The sequence below is a fragment of the Panthera leo genome, chromosome B2 (assembly GCF_018350215.1).
Source record: "Panthera leo isolate Ple1 chromosome B2, P.leo_Ple1_pat1.1, whole genome shotgun sequence".
Taxonomy (NCBI): domain Eukaryota; kingdom Metazoa; phylum Chordata; class Mammalia; order Carnivora; family Felidae; genus Panthera; species Panthera leo.
Genome location: NC_056683.1, coordinates 11819349 through 11834497, shown reverse-complemented (window position 1 = coordinate 11834497; position 15149 = coordinate 11819349). Strand labels below are relative to the sequence as shown.

Here is a 15149-nt window from a genome sequence, read left to right as displayed (position 1 = left end):
GTACTCTGACATTAACACATTTTAATTTATTTTAGTGTTTAGGGTTTATTTTAAAGCAGATATATTGCTAGTTTCATGCTTCCTTCTCTTAATTTTTGCTCGTGTAGATCTCATTTATTGGTACTTCATTAGTTTAACACTATTCTTCTGTAGTTTATGTAGTTTTTAAATGCTGCTTTACTTTTTTCTTCCAAAACTGCAATACTTGCAATTTTTATTCTTAAACTAAATTGAATACTATTTTACACTGTATCGGATTTTTATACTTGAACAATTTCATACAAGGGAAGACAGGTTAGCATTTTTATGGACTTTCTCCATTATCACTGGATTTACTTTAAGTATTCCCATACTAGACAGTGTTATGTAATGTAGACATGACTCTCCTGTGCAAATTATTTATTCATTGTGTATATTGCTTTATAACATTTCAGATCTTCTAATCTATTCACTTGTATTAAATATAATTTTTAAAAACTTCTGTTGCATCGATCGTTTCTAATTTTGTCATAAAGGTTAGAACAGCTTCTCCTTCCAACTAGCATCCATGGCCATGGTTTACATGTAACATTTTCAGTGAGCAGAAAGCTTCCCAGATGCCCTGTGTTCGTACCTTTTAAGTACATTTTATTAACCCAGGTCTTCCTTGCATTGAGCAAATGGTATAGGTCCTCCCCCAACAGTGAATCCTAAAGGACTGTTCGTGTCGCTGAACATTGCTTACGTAAAGGTCACTTGAAAGAGTGGGCTGCACAGGGGGACAGTCCATCCGAAGCTGGAGTTGGGTAAACTGAGGCTTGGTGTTAGACTCTACCACTTTCTAGTAATACGAATGGAGCGGGTTGTGTTCTGTAATCGATTTTTTGGGTGAGGTTTTCATTGATTTCTCATCCGTAATGGGACAGTAATCCCTGTCTCACGTGCTTATTTAGATATTAACTAAATAAAGTGTATCAGCTGCTTGGTCCAAGGCCAAATCTATAGTACAATCTTGATAAATGGTCACTGGTAGTAGTTGTGATGCACTATGGTAAAAGCTAACCAAAAAGGAAGTCCCCTGTTGGAATGTTCTCATTTTTAAATTTCTGTGTACAATGATGTGGCAGTATGTAATAATTTTGATGGCAAAATTCATTTGACTGCCATATTGATTGTCTTAAAGGGTGTATGGTACTTCAATTATGGAATAGATTGTTGTTGGTCAGTTGGTCTCGGTACTTACCAAATCTGTGATATAATATCTTTTCTTGAATTCCATTACTTTGCAAAAGTTACGAGCAGTAGAAAGTTGTGATAACAGATTCTATTGTGCTTTCCACTTTATGATAACCAATATCCTAGTTAGGGCCAACACAGTCTCAAATTTTAATTGCTTTTAATTTTCCGAAGAAAAATAGAGACCAACTTATTCCCAGGCTGGGATATTATTGCACCTCAAGGTATTATCTTGGATCAGTAAAATAATTTCTAAGCTACTTAATTCAGTCAGTGCATCAAGGATTATTTTACTCAAAAGACATGTTTTACATTCAATTTTTCAGATTTATGAAAGGTCACTTTTGTCCTCAATAAGCCATATGTTGATTGTTGTGTTTTAGAATGAAACATTATTTGACTTATCGGTGAAGAATACGTCAGACAGTTCTGGAAAAAGCTTGTCTAAAGTAGCCGTACTCAAGAAAACCAAAAGCCCACCTATGCTTGGTTGTACCTTCCTTGGGGGTGTTTCTGATCTATACTAATATCAATATTAGCACTTGGAGACAGGGTGAGGTTTTTACTTTGTAATACCACAGCATATATTTCTCTTTCTTTAATGTTTTTTTTTTTTTTTTTTTTTTTTGAGAGAGCAAGAAAGAGAGCAGGGGAAGAGCAGAGAGAGGGAGAGGGAGAATCCCAAGCAGGATCCGCGCTGTGCAGGGCAGAGCCTGACACGGGGCTTGATCCCACAAACCATGAGGTCATGACCTGAGCCAAAATCAGGAGTCGGACACTTAACGGACTGAGCCACCCAGGCACCCCACAGCATGTATTTCTAAAAATAAATACAAGTTCTCAGTGTCTAATAAGGAGGGGAGAGCAGCCATGACCTGATGTGTACCGTGGTCAGGCGGGTTGGTTGTATTGGTAGAGGCACAGAAACCAGTGGGTCTGAGAAACAAAGAACCAGCTGCGTCCTGATTTCCTTACTTACTAGCGGGGTGAGCTTGAAGCACTTTACCCTCGTAAGACGTGAATTGATAGTACCCAACACAGTGGCTCTGTTTAGTGAATCAAGTGAATTAATTATACGAGAGCATTCTAAAAATTCTCAAGTAGTAGGCAAATGGAAATTATACTGAGGGAGTATATGCAGTATGAATCTGGAAATTGATCTCCAAGGTCTTGTATTGAATGACCCTTCCAAAGGAGGACAAAACTGTATCTCAAGATGTTATGTTTATTCAGTCCCAACCAAGAAACAGCTAAAATTGCTGTGCCACAGGAGCGGCACAAAAGTAACACTGAAAGATAGAAAGATTGCCCAGATAGGGGAAGGAAGGGGAGAAGAGAAGAGTCTCGAATACGTTTCTCTCACAGGGGAACTATATTTAGCTCCTTCCTCAGTCCTGTCAAATATTGTTCTTCTTAATTCCCTCTGAGGCTTGAAAGCGTTCATTAAGATGACAGCCTGAGGTTTGGAGGGGCAGAGGTGAAGAGGAACCAAAAAATAAATAAATGCATTTTCATGCTTACTTTTGTCCTCTCTTCTCCTTCAAGAGTTCCGGGCCGTTTCCATGGAAATTCTAACTTGTTTTGCTTAAGCACTTGGTACAGAAGAGGTTTCATTTGGGGTATTTGTTCTGAGTTGAATTTCAGAAGTTCAATAATGATGTTAGCCAAGTCCTTTAAATTTCAGGCTCTGGAAACCCTAATCGTAAATCGAAATGAGGAAGAAATCAGACAAAGCATGTGTAAGCACTTTAGGAATTTTAGATAAGGGAAGTGATATATATACATTTACAGCTTTGATAACATAAATTAGTTAAGTCTTATGGCACAGTATTTGGTGTGACCCTTGACCCTTGACCAGCTTCTTCAGAGAAAGAGTCTACAAAGTCCCCTTTTTTCCGGTCACTTGTCTCCTGGAAGATGGATGCCATAGATTTTTAGATCCAGGATGCTACCATTGAGCTATTAATATACTTGAAGTGAGTTGGGGGCTGTGCTTTGTTTTCCATTCTGCCACTGTCGGAGGTAACTCAGATTACATTACCATAGGGATTGAGTACCAAACCTTACTTTTTTCTAGATAACGTGTTCATAAAAGGGCAAATACCTGGAACTGACTTCCAGAAGGAGTTTAAAATACAAAAATCTAGTTTTGCCAAGTAGAAAGTGTGCTTTCTCTCTACTTTAAAACTGTGTTTAGGGCCCCTGGGTGGCTCAGTTGGTTAAGAATCCAACTTCGGCTCAGGTCATGATCTCTCGGTCTGTGAGTTCAAGCCCCGCATCAGGCCTGCTTTGGGTTCTGTGTCTCTCTCTCTTTCTGCCCCTCCCCCGCTCACACCGTGTGTGTGTGTGTGTGTGTGTGTGTGTGTGTGTGTGTGTGTGTGTGTCTGTCTCAAAAATAAATAAACATTAAAAAAAATTAAAAAAAAAAACAACCAACTGTGTTCATCCAACAGTCCCAACCAGTATGAACTTGCTTCCTGGGTACGTACTCTGATTCCTGGCTCTGCCACCTGTACTGCAGGTGTGTGAGGTACAAGAGATACGGCAGGTGCCTTTGGAGACTCTCAGGGTATGCATTTGCACCCTACACTCACATATGTATGTTTTACCATTTGAGAAAAGGGGGATGTAAAAAGGATGTAGAAGAAAGTAATGAAGAAAAAAGGCACTAACGTCAAAAGCATCTCCTGAAAGCATTCCCAAAAGAGGTGAGATGATGCAGTGAGGGTCATGTGGATTGAACCATGTGAGGCGAGGACTTGCCACTAGAGGGGCCACGTATGGGGAAGAGGGAGAGGTGACTTTGCTGGATGGAGGACATTCATCTGGGGACGGGCAGGGGGCAGTCGGTAAACAGACCATAATTGGATATATGGGTTTCTGTTTTCTAGTTAAAAGGCATTTAGGACAAGCGCTGAGTTTTTGAACTTGGAAAGGTTTGGATGTTAAAAAGTTTGAGTTTCCTCTTTGTAGTGGAAAACTTTTAGAAACAGGCAAACACGGTGGGATTAGATGAAGCTTCACCATGGACCTTGCCCTCCAGGAACATGGAACCTTGGCATTCTTCATCTGTCGTCACTCCCCGTTTGAAGCAGACAAGTGAGTCAGAAAAAAAGGAGGATGAGCGAAAGTGTATTTACCTTGCTATCCAGTATACTTTCCTCCAATGTATTCAAACATCATTTGGGGGGCTCCTGGCTGGCTCAGTCTTTACAGCGTACGACCCTTGATCTTGGGGTTGTGAATTTGAGCCCCGTGTTGGGTGTAGAGGTTACTTAAAAATAAAAATAAATAATAAAAGTAAAACGTCATTGGTGGCTGAGCCTCAAGCTCATAATATCGGTATTTGCATGTGCTATGCTGCTTCTGTGCTGATGCTGGCAGATACCTGTTGATGGACCTTTGTAGAAATAATACCAAGTTTGCAAAGGGACGCCAGGAAGAAGCCTGCACCACTAACCACATACCATGCACGGGGTACTTATATTTAATCCTTATAACAATGTAAGGCGGGTGATGGTATCCCCATTTTCCAGACGGAGAAGAGTGCAAAGGCAGTAAGCAGCTTGCCAAAGTCACCATGTCAGCATGGACCTGGTTGTACCAGGATGTCAAGGTGGGGTGGCCGGAAACCACATCCTGTATGCACACCACCTCACTGTGCTGCTTCCTGACTCTTCCCTTCCTAGCGAACCCTTTGCGTTTCCCCTGGGGTTTGTAAGACAGAACCACTGATTCCCTGTCCTCCATCTGTTACATATGAGCAAGCAACCACTGAATTAGTGGGGGGGACGTTCCTGCACAACAGTATGAATTACTGGAAAGAACGGGGATAGAAGATATCAGACAGGCTGAGAAAGTCTTCAGGATTGCCTTGAACAAATTTGATTTCATTCTCCATCACAGCTGAATTCACTCTTTGGACCTTTAGCCTGACATCTAACTGTGCTAACGTGTATCTGCTTACAATCGGGGCACCGTGTTTAAAAAAAAAATCCTGTGATGCCAATTTTCACACTACACCTACTTCATCACTAATACTTTCAAAACGCTCCACATGCTCTGTCATTGACCGTGTTCGGCATCGCTCGTGGCATAAATCATTGCCCGGTAGAAAGAGAACGTGTTGGGACAGCATGATTGGCCAATGCGAAGCCAAAGTAAGTGTCGGAAGTCCCACGAGAACACAGAGGGTCAGTACAAAACCTTAACCTCACAGATCCTTTGTTTGGTCTGTTCCCTGTGACCGTTTCCATCCCGTAGCTCCATATCGGAAAAGGAATACCGGTAATAGTCAACCTCAGACTGAACACTCTTCTCTTACTCCCGTTGTTCACTTCTTTACTGTAAATGGCTGCATTTTGGCTGGGTATCCATTTAAGCCAGATACAGCATGCGATATCTTAAATCCTCACCACCTCGCCGTGGGGTCGGCACTACCATCTTCGTTTGACGGAGAAGCCAATGTAATCTGCCAAATGCACCGCTTGAAGGTGGTTGACATGTGAGGTGAACCTCAGGTCTGGATGATGTCAAAGATCAACCACCATTGGGCTATTTTTGCAATCTCTTTCCGTGTCTGCAGGAATTGTCTGAGAAATTTCAAGGGAAGCTTAATAAACATGCCTTGGGTTCAACAGACTGAGGGACCAAAACCGAATCTAAGGATCCCAAGGCAAGTTACGTGCACAATTAAAACCCTTAATACGAATTGTGTAACATACGTGTCTCCGTGCTCATATTTTAAATTTAATTTCTGCGGTCATGTGTTTGTCATACTGCTAAGGATTAGAATGTTTATTTATCATCGTGACCTCCATCCACTTGTGCTTTTATGGGAAAGATAGTATGATTTATGGTTATGAACTACTATAAAATTGAAGAAGGGTATATGCCAAGGAATATCAATTGATTATAAACTTTTAGCGAACACTGCCAATTTTGATAACATCGGATTTAAATTGCAGAAGGTCGTTGTTAAATGTGTGTGGTTCAAGTCCTGTGCCATTATTAGCTGGACTCTCGGTGAAAACTGAGAAGAGCTGAAGGAGGAAAAGAAGAAGTAATGCCAGAAACAGGAGCCACGGCAGCTTGGGAATGGCTGAGCAGGAGGAATGCACTGTGTCCTCAGTTGGACAGAGTTTGAGAGGGGAAGCTGCCTGGCCCAAGAAGTCACTGTGCTTGTCCCCTAAAGCACACATGTGGACCGTCCTTTCCATCCTGGGCATACTGAGAATCTTGACAATTCACGCTTTCGTAACAGCTGCATTTCTTATCATCTCTGGCATATTTCTTCAGCTTGCACAAAGCCTCTTATCTCGCAAACAGTCTCTCTCTGGACCGCTGTCTCTTTCAGCTGCTTAGAGGCCACGGTCCCTTAAATCTCCCAGCTGTCTTTCTTACCTTTCAGCCCTTGCTTCCTTTATCTGTCTATATTTTTTTAAATCTTTCCCAGCTGCCACTTTTGGCACAGTGGTTGTCTCTTGGTTCTCTCAGAATGAGACATTTCAGCATGCTGATGTGGGGAAGGGACGGAACGGCCGTAACAATGCATTTTCAAAATTAGCCTTGCAATCTATCAGGAAAAAAATTTCACCTCGGCTTTCATACAGCCTGCGCACCATGAATCAACCCGTGCGTTTCTGAAAAGATGAGACACCCCAGAGGCTTGCACAAAGAAAAGCGAGAGAGAACCACAGGGCTCTTAATTGTCCAAAACAGGAAATTTCTCCCCTTAGAAATGCAGATTCTCTGTGGCTGCAGCCTCGAAGAGTTTATGTAACACCCTCTCGGTTGGATAAAAAGTTAACTGGCATCCCCACTGCGTACAGAAATGTAAATGCTAGAAGCTGGAGAGAAATTTCATTTCATATTGGAGACTATTTGGCTTCTGTTGCAACTACCAGCACCTCTAGGTGATTCCAAACTTGTATAATCAATGTAATTGTCTCTTCTCGAGTAACTCTTATAAGGGAATGTTAGTGGTTCTATGGGGTTACCTGGTTTTCTTAACATGATGGATTCTGAGTGAGAAAAATAATCTTAGTTTGGAAAGGATTTTTTAAAAACTATAGGATAAGGGGTGCCTGGGTGGCTCAGTCGGTTAAGTGTCCAACACTTGATTTTGGCTCAGGTCATGATCCCAGGGTCATGGGATGGAGCCCTGCATTGGCTGTGTACTGAGTGTGGAACCTGCTTGGGATTCTCTTTCTCTCCCTCTGCCCCTCCCCACTCGTGTTTTCTCACTCTCTCAAAAAACAAAAAACTATATGATAAGAGCTTGAGGACCTCTACAAAGCAGAAAGAAACAATTTCCAGGTCCCACACTGCTAAGGCACAGCTAGAAGATTCTGGCCTGGCAATTGTCACTCCTTTATTCCCACTCAAAAAAAGGCTCAAAAAGTACAGATGTCTTGGGTAATCCCCTAGTTCCCTTTGAGGTTAACTCAGGAAATACGGACAAATTTGTTCAAATGTCTTTGTGTTGCTAGTATGCTATTAAGATTATGATTCCAAAGAATGGTATCCATCAGTATTGAAAGTAAAACTCTTGATTGTGCAGAAATACTTGCCCACCGTGCTCTGAAGCAAATGGGAACTTTTTATATACTTAATTAAGTCCAGGTTCTTGGAGGAGAGGAAAATCAACAGGCAAGGTCCATCCAAGCTGGATTTACTCCTTTTGATTGCTTTCTCAATCAGAATCAATAGCTGTAGCTAAACGGATTCTGTAGAAATCTGCATCGATGATAGTCTGCCAGAAAGAACAGCTGAACTGATACCCCCGTGTACACACACATCTCCAGATTACAAAGACCAAACTCTTTCTAGCTAGTGCTAATAAGGTAACAGTTCGGATCTTGATAGAAATAGTTTGTGTTGAAAGGATAGAAGCTCTATAACTCTGAAAGATGAATTGGGATTGTGGCATTCCAAAAATGTATAATTTAACTGAATCAGCTCAGTGCTCCTCAGCTCTCGGGCAGACAAATCATGCAGCCAGTGGATGCCACCAATTACAATTTAAAAACTAAAGTTGTAATGATTTTTCATTTCCAGAATTGTTCTTACTCTTTTTTTTTTTTTTTTTTTGGTCATAATAGCATTTCATTTTCCTGTTCTATTACAATGATATCAACACTAAAATCTAATCTTTATCAGGCATTAGATTTCTTTTTTTTTTTAATTTTTTAATGTTTATTTTAGAGAGAGAGAGAGAGAGAGAGAGAGAGAGAGCATGAGTGGGGGAGGGGCAGAGAGAGAGGGAGACACAGAATCCAAAGCAGGCTCCAGGCTCTGAGCTGTCAGCATAGAGCCCAATGCGGGGCTCGAACTCACAAACTGTGAGATCATGACCTCAGCTGAAGCTGGACGCTCAACCGACTGAGCCACCCAGGTGCCCCTGTGGGCATTTCTTATGCATAAGGCTTGTTACAGACACTACATATTTCTGCGATTTTTGCTTCTATGTGATAGCCAGGGTGTAGCAGCTAACATTCCCTTGACATTATTAATTTTTGCCAAATCTTTGAATAAGTGACTTTTTAAAATCTCTTATAGAATAAAGTAGGAGTAACTAAAACGGTGGGAAATGGTTTCTTAAAATGAAACTTGTCACTGTTTTACAGACCAGTTGTCTTTCTTGTAATTATTCCAAAGAATAATTATTTGCAGTGGCACTCGTGACATTTTAATCATCTTCATGATTTCATTTATGTCAAGTTAGATATATCTAGGACGTGTTTATAGATTTTTTTCAGACACAGAGGAGATACCCATCAATCCGGACTCAAATCCAAGCATAAAACAACGTACAAACATGCAAATGCCGAGAAGAATGAGACCAAGTATTCTCCAAGGGTGGTAGAATAAACATAATGCGCACCAAGGTGTGAAGAATTATAAATATGAACGAAGAGAAGAAGCATTGAACTGTATGAATGCTGCAGGATCCATGGCACTATAATAGGACCAGCCCAGAACTTAGCAGTATACAACAAAAAACAGCAACTTGCTTATACTCGCTGTCTGTGGGTCAGAAATTCAAAAAGGGCACAGTGGTAAAAGCCCTCGTTGCTCTACAAGGAGCAGCCATGAGTAGAATGGCCAAGCCAACTGGAAGGCCTGGTGGCGGGAACAGCAGGAGCCTGGGGCAAGGTGGTGCCTCCAGAGGGATGGCCTTGGAGTTGTCCACCCTTACACAATGGCCCGGGACTGCAGGGAGCAAGGTGCAAGCTGCCTGGCTTCTCCTGGCCTAGCCACGTTCCGTGGAGTCCAAGTGAGTCAGGAAGGCCCATCCAGACTCAGTGCCAGGGGACTTAGACCCTGCCTCTTGGGGAAATAGAAAGTATTTGGTACCATCTTTAAAACAGTCACATTAACAGAATTTTTATTTTCAGTATGAATTCATTTATCTGTATTTAATCCCTTTTTCATCCTGGTATCTAATAACAATAATAATAGTAAGTTCTCTTCCTTTTTCTGCGGCTATATTTGCTCTTTTTTTTTTTTTTTTTTTTTTTTTGAAGTGTAGGAACTGGTGTGTTATAAGTGGCAGGACCCTAGGGATATAGCTGTGTTAAGAGGTGACTTCTGATATATTACTGATTAGTTTTGAAATAAAGTAAAAATACATTTGTTTATTTTTTTTATTTAGACAGCAGGGGAGAGGGAACAAGAATCTTTAAAAAAATTTTTTTTAAAAGTAACAAATGTACTTTTAACTGATCTGCAGATAAAAGCTACTCAGAGCACGTCAGTAACCGTTTCAGCCCTTACTCTGTCAGGGCCGTGTCCCGTAGAGTCTTCAGGATCTAGGGTCATGGGCTGATTTCATCATTTCACATCATCCACAGTATTAGAAAAACAAGGCATTGTTAATCGGTTTATATGAAATGCCTTGCCGGCAGCCAAATGCAGTTCCTTATATTCCATATTTTTTCTTTAGCTCTTCTACTTTGTTGATGTAAGCTTTCATGGCATCTTCCTTGGAAGTCCCTTTCAGCTGATTCCAGACATCCCACTTGGCCTTGCCTTTGAGATCCAGCAGTCGGGCCGTTCTGTGTTTATGTCCCCCACAGTTGCTTGTTTGTAGTGGCCGTAGATGAACAACATCTCATCATCTGCTGGCTTGGTCTTGAGATGCTTAAACATCCTCAGCAGCTTTGTCAAACTCAGCCTCAGACGAGCCGGCAGGGTCGTGAGGATTCCAGAGAGTGCGTGGAGGTGGCCAAGAGCAGGAAGCGGTAGTCAAAAAATTTTTTCTTTAAGTGGGGCACCTGGGTGGCTCAGTCAGTTGAGCATCCCCCTCTTGGTTTCTGCTCAGGTCATGAACTCGTGGTTCATGAGTTTGAGCCATGTGTCAGGCTCCTTGCTGACCGTGTGGAGCCTGTTTACGATTCTCTCTCTCCCTCTCTCTTTGCCTCTCCTCTGCTCACTCTCTCTGTGTCTCTCTCAAAATAAATAAATCAACTTAAAAAATTTTTTTTTAATGTTTTTTAAGTTTATTGTGAGAGAGAGAGAGCAAGTGTGCATGGGCAGGGGAGAGACAGAGAGGGAGAGAGAGAATCCCAAGCAGGCTCCATGCTGTCAGCACAGAGCCCGATGTGGGGCTTGATCCAGTGACCCTGGGATCATGACCTGAGCTGAGATCAAGAGTCAGATGCTCAACCAACTGAGCCACCAAGGCACCCCTAAAATAAAAATTTAAATGTCAATTGGGCATATTAAATAGTTATCATGTGTAATTTATAACCCAACTTTTTAGGAGACTGACACTTTTCCTAAACTTGATAACCAACTTGCCAGGTGTTAGGATGCGCATCCAAATTCCTAGAGTTGAAATAGAAGCCAGAGGAAAAAAAGGTAGATCTAGGGACAAAGTGAATCTTGACAATAGCAGGCAGGAACCCACATCCAGAGGAAGCCAGCAGGCTATCCAGTTAGAAGGACACTGGACTAAGAAGTGAAAGGCTTCAAGTTCAGTCCATGCCTTCCAAGTCACTATGATGTACTTGAGCAAGCCACTTGACTTGGTCATTTTGTTTCTTCATCCATAAAGAGTTTGGCTAGGTAACCTCAGGATGGCTTCCTTCCAGTTTTGGTAACGCTCTGACTTTATTTCAAGTCCCTCCTACTGTGCTCTTAACAGAGCAGCTCTTAAAATATGTATGAAAAGAAGTTAGGAAAAATAATTGAATGAGCGTTCCTTGGTAATCAACTTTCTTTTACAGGCACTTTCCATGTTTCAGTGCATTTTTACACATAATAAAATGCCTAAACTAAGAGAAGAAAGATATAAGAAAGAGCTTGAAGAGAAGGTGTAAATAGATTACAATTAAAATTTGGGGTCCAGAGAGAGCTTCCTGGTCAACTTGAGAGATGTTCAGTAACGATGTCTGTCTAGGGCAATGACAATTGCCAGTGTCCCTCCCCTCTTCCTTCTCTATTCATTTAGCCAGAGAAAAGGTGTTTTCCCTTTGATAGGTAGGTTGAACAACAGCCAACCTCTCAGTGCCTGGGGCAAGCATGCACATGGGCCACTGGGAGGGGACATCTGTGCCTGTTGAACTGAGGCTTAAGGAGCTGTGTTGTGTTTGTCTAGGGTGGCAGGGGCCTTGCCTAACCATGAGCCCTATCAATAATCCATGGCCCTGTGGAGAAAGAACCCTATTAATAAGAAATGCTGGCTGTTCGTAGAAGACAGAGCCAATGATGCCCTTGTTCCAGGGAAACAGAATATGCTCAGACTGACGCAGCACTCTCTGAACTTTCCAGTTACGTCACCAGATAGCTTAGATCAGAGGCAATTTTAGAAGATGCATTCAACATACGACTCTCCTTTTGGCCATCCTAATTTGTTGGGGTCAACGTCTGGTCAGAAGCACACTACCAGTTTGTCAATTACACCTCCTTAAAGAAAATGAAGGGAGGGAGGAAGATATTTGACCAGGGATTCTCTTGTTTGACTTTAAGATTGGTTAAGGGCACTCAGTTATTTTGGAGAGTTGGGCTTTATATCAGGTCACTAAGTATGAAAATCTGGGTTTTACATCCAATATGGAGGACTAAAAAACAACAGAATTCCCAGATCTGTTTTTTGATTCCATTTAAAGCTCATAATCTTCTAGGTCTGTCTAGTTCTTCTTTATGGTGACGTTTAATTATTAATCCTGCCTTACTTTGAGGTTCTAATTTAAGAGTCCATTAATAGATTGTTCACTAGGGAATTTGCCAAAATCACAGCAGGACAAGGTCATTAGCGTATGATGGCTAGGAGCATGGACTTGGAAGCAGACGGACCTGGGGCTAAAACCAGGCTCCACCACCACTTGCCGGCTGAGTGACCTTAAGAACTTAAAACCCTGTCTAAGTCTCTATTTCCTCCTCTATATGTATCATACTCATAAAGTACAATAATGTAAAGCATGAAGTAAGACAAGAAGTAAGCATTCAATAAAGGCTAGATATGTTAGTTGTTGTTTTTCTTAATTATTCATTTGACAAATAGTTATTGAGTGTTTAATATGTGCTAGGCATTGCTTTTGGCACTAGGGATGTAGGAATACTCAGCTTTGATAACTCATGAAACTTGCATTGTGGAAGCAAAGGAGACCAAAAATAAAGAATCAAGTGAATATACTTTTGCAGGAGGTAAAAAAAAACAAACAAAAAACAAAAAACAAACAAACAAACATAAAGAAAAAAAGAGAAGAGTGATGGAGATGGGAAGGGGGGTAGTAGCACATTACCAGTTTCTCCAGTTTCTCTAATCAGATGACATTTAAACAGGGAACAAGAGGATGTAAGGGTGGAAGCCATATGGACATTTAAGGGAAGATCATTATGGGAACAAGAAAGTGCATATGCAAAGGCCCTGAGGCAAGCATGTGCTTGGTGTGTTCAAAAAAGAGTAAGGAAGAAAGTTCAGCCTTCTATAGCAGTAGGAGATGAGGTCAGGGAAGTGACAGGAAGCAGTCAGAACATTACAGACCTTCCTTCCTCCCTTCCTTCCTCTCTTATTTTCTTCTTCCCTTCCTTTTTTAAAAATCCAGGTATCACTGACACACTGGTCAAGTGTATTTCTGAGCAGACTTTGACCCTGACAAAGTAGGCTGGCTGGAAGGAGAGTCAGATGTTGATTGTGTCTTCTATAAAACAGCTGTAGGACTTTATAGACCATGATGACTTTGGATTTTACTGCGATGAGATAGGGAGCCACTGACAGGTTCTGAGCCAGGAGAGTCAAGAAAAGACAAAGTTTAGGGAGGATTACTCTATCTTCTGCATGAAGAATATAGGATATATATAGTGAGGCAACCAGGGAAATAGGGAAAACAGTTAATACAATCATCCTCACGAGACATGATGGGAGTCCGCACTAGAATGGCCATAATAAATGGGTGAGAAGAAATTCTAATCTGTATATATTTTAATTAAAGAGCCACCAAAACTTGCAGATAGGTAAAATGTGGGTCTGGGAACAGAAAGTAGTCAGAGGACTTTAAGGTTTTGGCCTGAGTAGCAGGTAGAATGAGGTTGCTACTTCCCAAGAAGTCAGCCAAAGGCAGTGACAAATCTGGCAATATGAGGTGAGGGTGAGAGAGAAACCAAGAATTTTGATTTGGATAAAACGAAGTCTGAATTGTCTCTTGTGTATCCAAGAGAAAATGTCAAATAGGCACTTTGATCCACCAGTCAAGAGTTTAGCAGAGAAGTCAGAGTGTAAGAGAAAACCATGAGAATTGTCGTAACCATTAGAGCTGTTCACCAATATTTCTAGGCCCGTCACAGGACTGTACTTTCTACCCCCTTAAAGTTTAGCATAGCCATGTGACTCGATATGGCCAATGAGTTGAGGGCAGAAATGATTGCATCACTTCGGGCGGAAGCTTTAAGCTGTATGCGTGTGATTCACCATGGTTCCTTCTCCTGCCCAGGGGATTGTGGACACATTTGTTGCCCTGGCTCCCTGGGTGACTGATGCCTCTACCGACTCAGGATGGAAATTGACAGTGAACAAAAAATCTTTATTGTTCTGAAGCCTTGAGACTTGAGGGTAGTTTGTAGAAAATTCTTCCTTACTCTGAGAACCGTGTACGAAACTAAAAGTGTTATTAAACCAAGGAACTGGGTAAGACCATGTAGGCATGAGGGTTAAGGGTAATGAGAAGAGGACTGAGGGGCTGAGTCCTGCAGCATCCCGACACTTAGAGGTGGGGAAGGAAAGGAAGTTCCAGGGAAGGAGACTGAGAAGGAGCAGGTGCCAAGGGGAATTAAGAGATCCCAGGAAGAAAATGCCTCAAGAGGGAGGAAGTGATGAACTGCGTCAAGTAAAACCAACCAGCTTCTAAGGCGAGAATTAGGAAATAAGCAACGGGTTTGGCAACATGGCAGCTACCGGTGACCTGACACAGATTTTGTGAAGGGGGTGGGAGCAAGCATCTGCCTGTCCTGGGTTCAGGCATGGATGGGATAGAAGGAATGAAGACAGATAGACAAGACAGACAAAGGAAGTGTTTCTGTTAGGAGAAGCAAAGAGTGGAGGAGTCAAAGGAGGATGTTTTAAGTTAGAAGATTATAGCAAGAAAGAATTGCCTGGTAGAGAGGAAAATATTAACATGACAGGACACTGGACAATGTCAGGAGTGATGTCATCCACAGGCAGAGATGGAGATCAGGTGGTCAAATAGGCTGGAATGTGGTCGGTCTTCCAAGGTAGGAGGAGAGAAGCCAAACTATAAAGGTACAGATAGGCCAGTAGGTGTGGTGGTGAAGTAAAAGGTCTCTTTTGATTTGGTTCCATTTTTCAGTGAAATAAGAAGTGAAATCATTAGTTAAGAGTGGGGGTGATGAGGGGCGCCTGGGTGGCTCAGTCGGTTAAGTGTCTGACTTTGGCTCAGGTCATGATCTCGCGGTCCGTGAGTTTGAGCCCC

At 41.8% G+C, this 15149-nt stretch overlaps 1 pseudogene; it reads right to left on the bottom strand.

The window, feature by feature from the left end:
* Positions 1 to 10122: 10122 nt before the first annotated feature.
* Positions 10123 to 10394, bottom strand: LOC122218940 (annotated as a pseudogene).
* Between the last annotated feature and the right edge of the window lie 4755 nt (positions 10395 to 15149).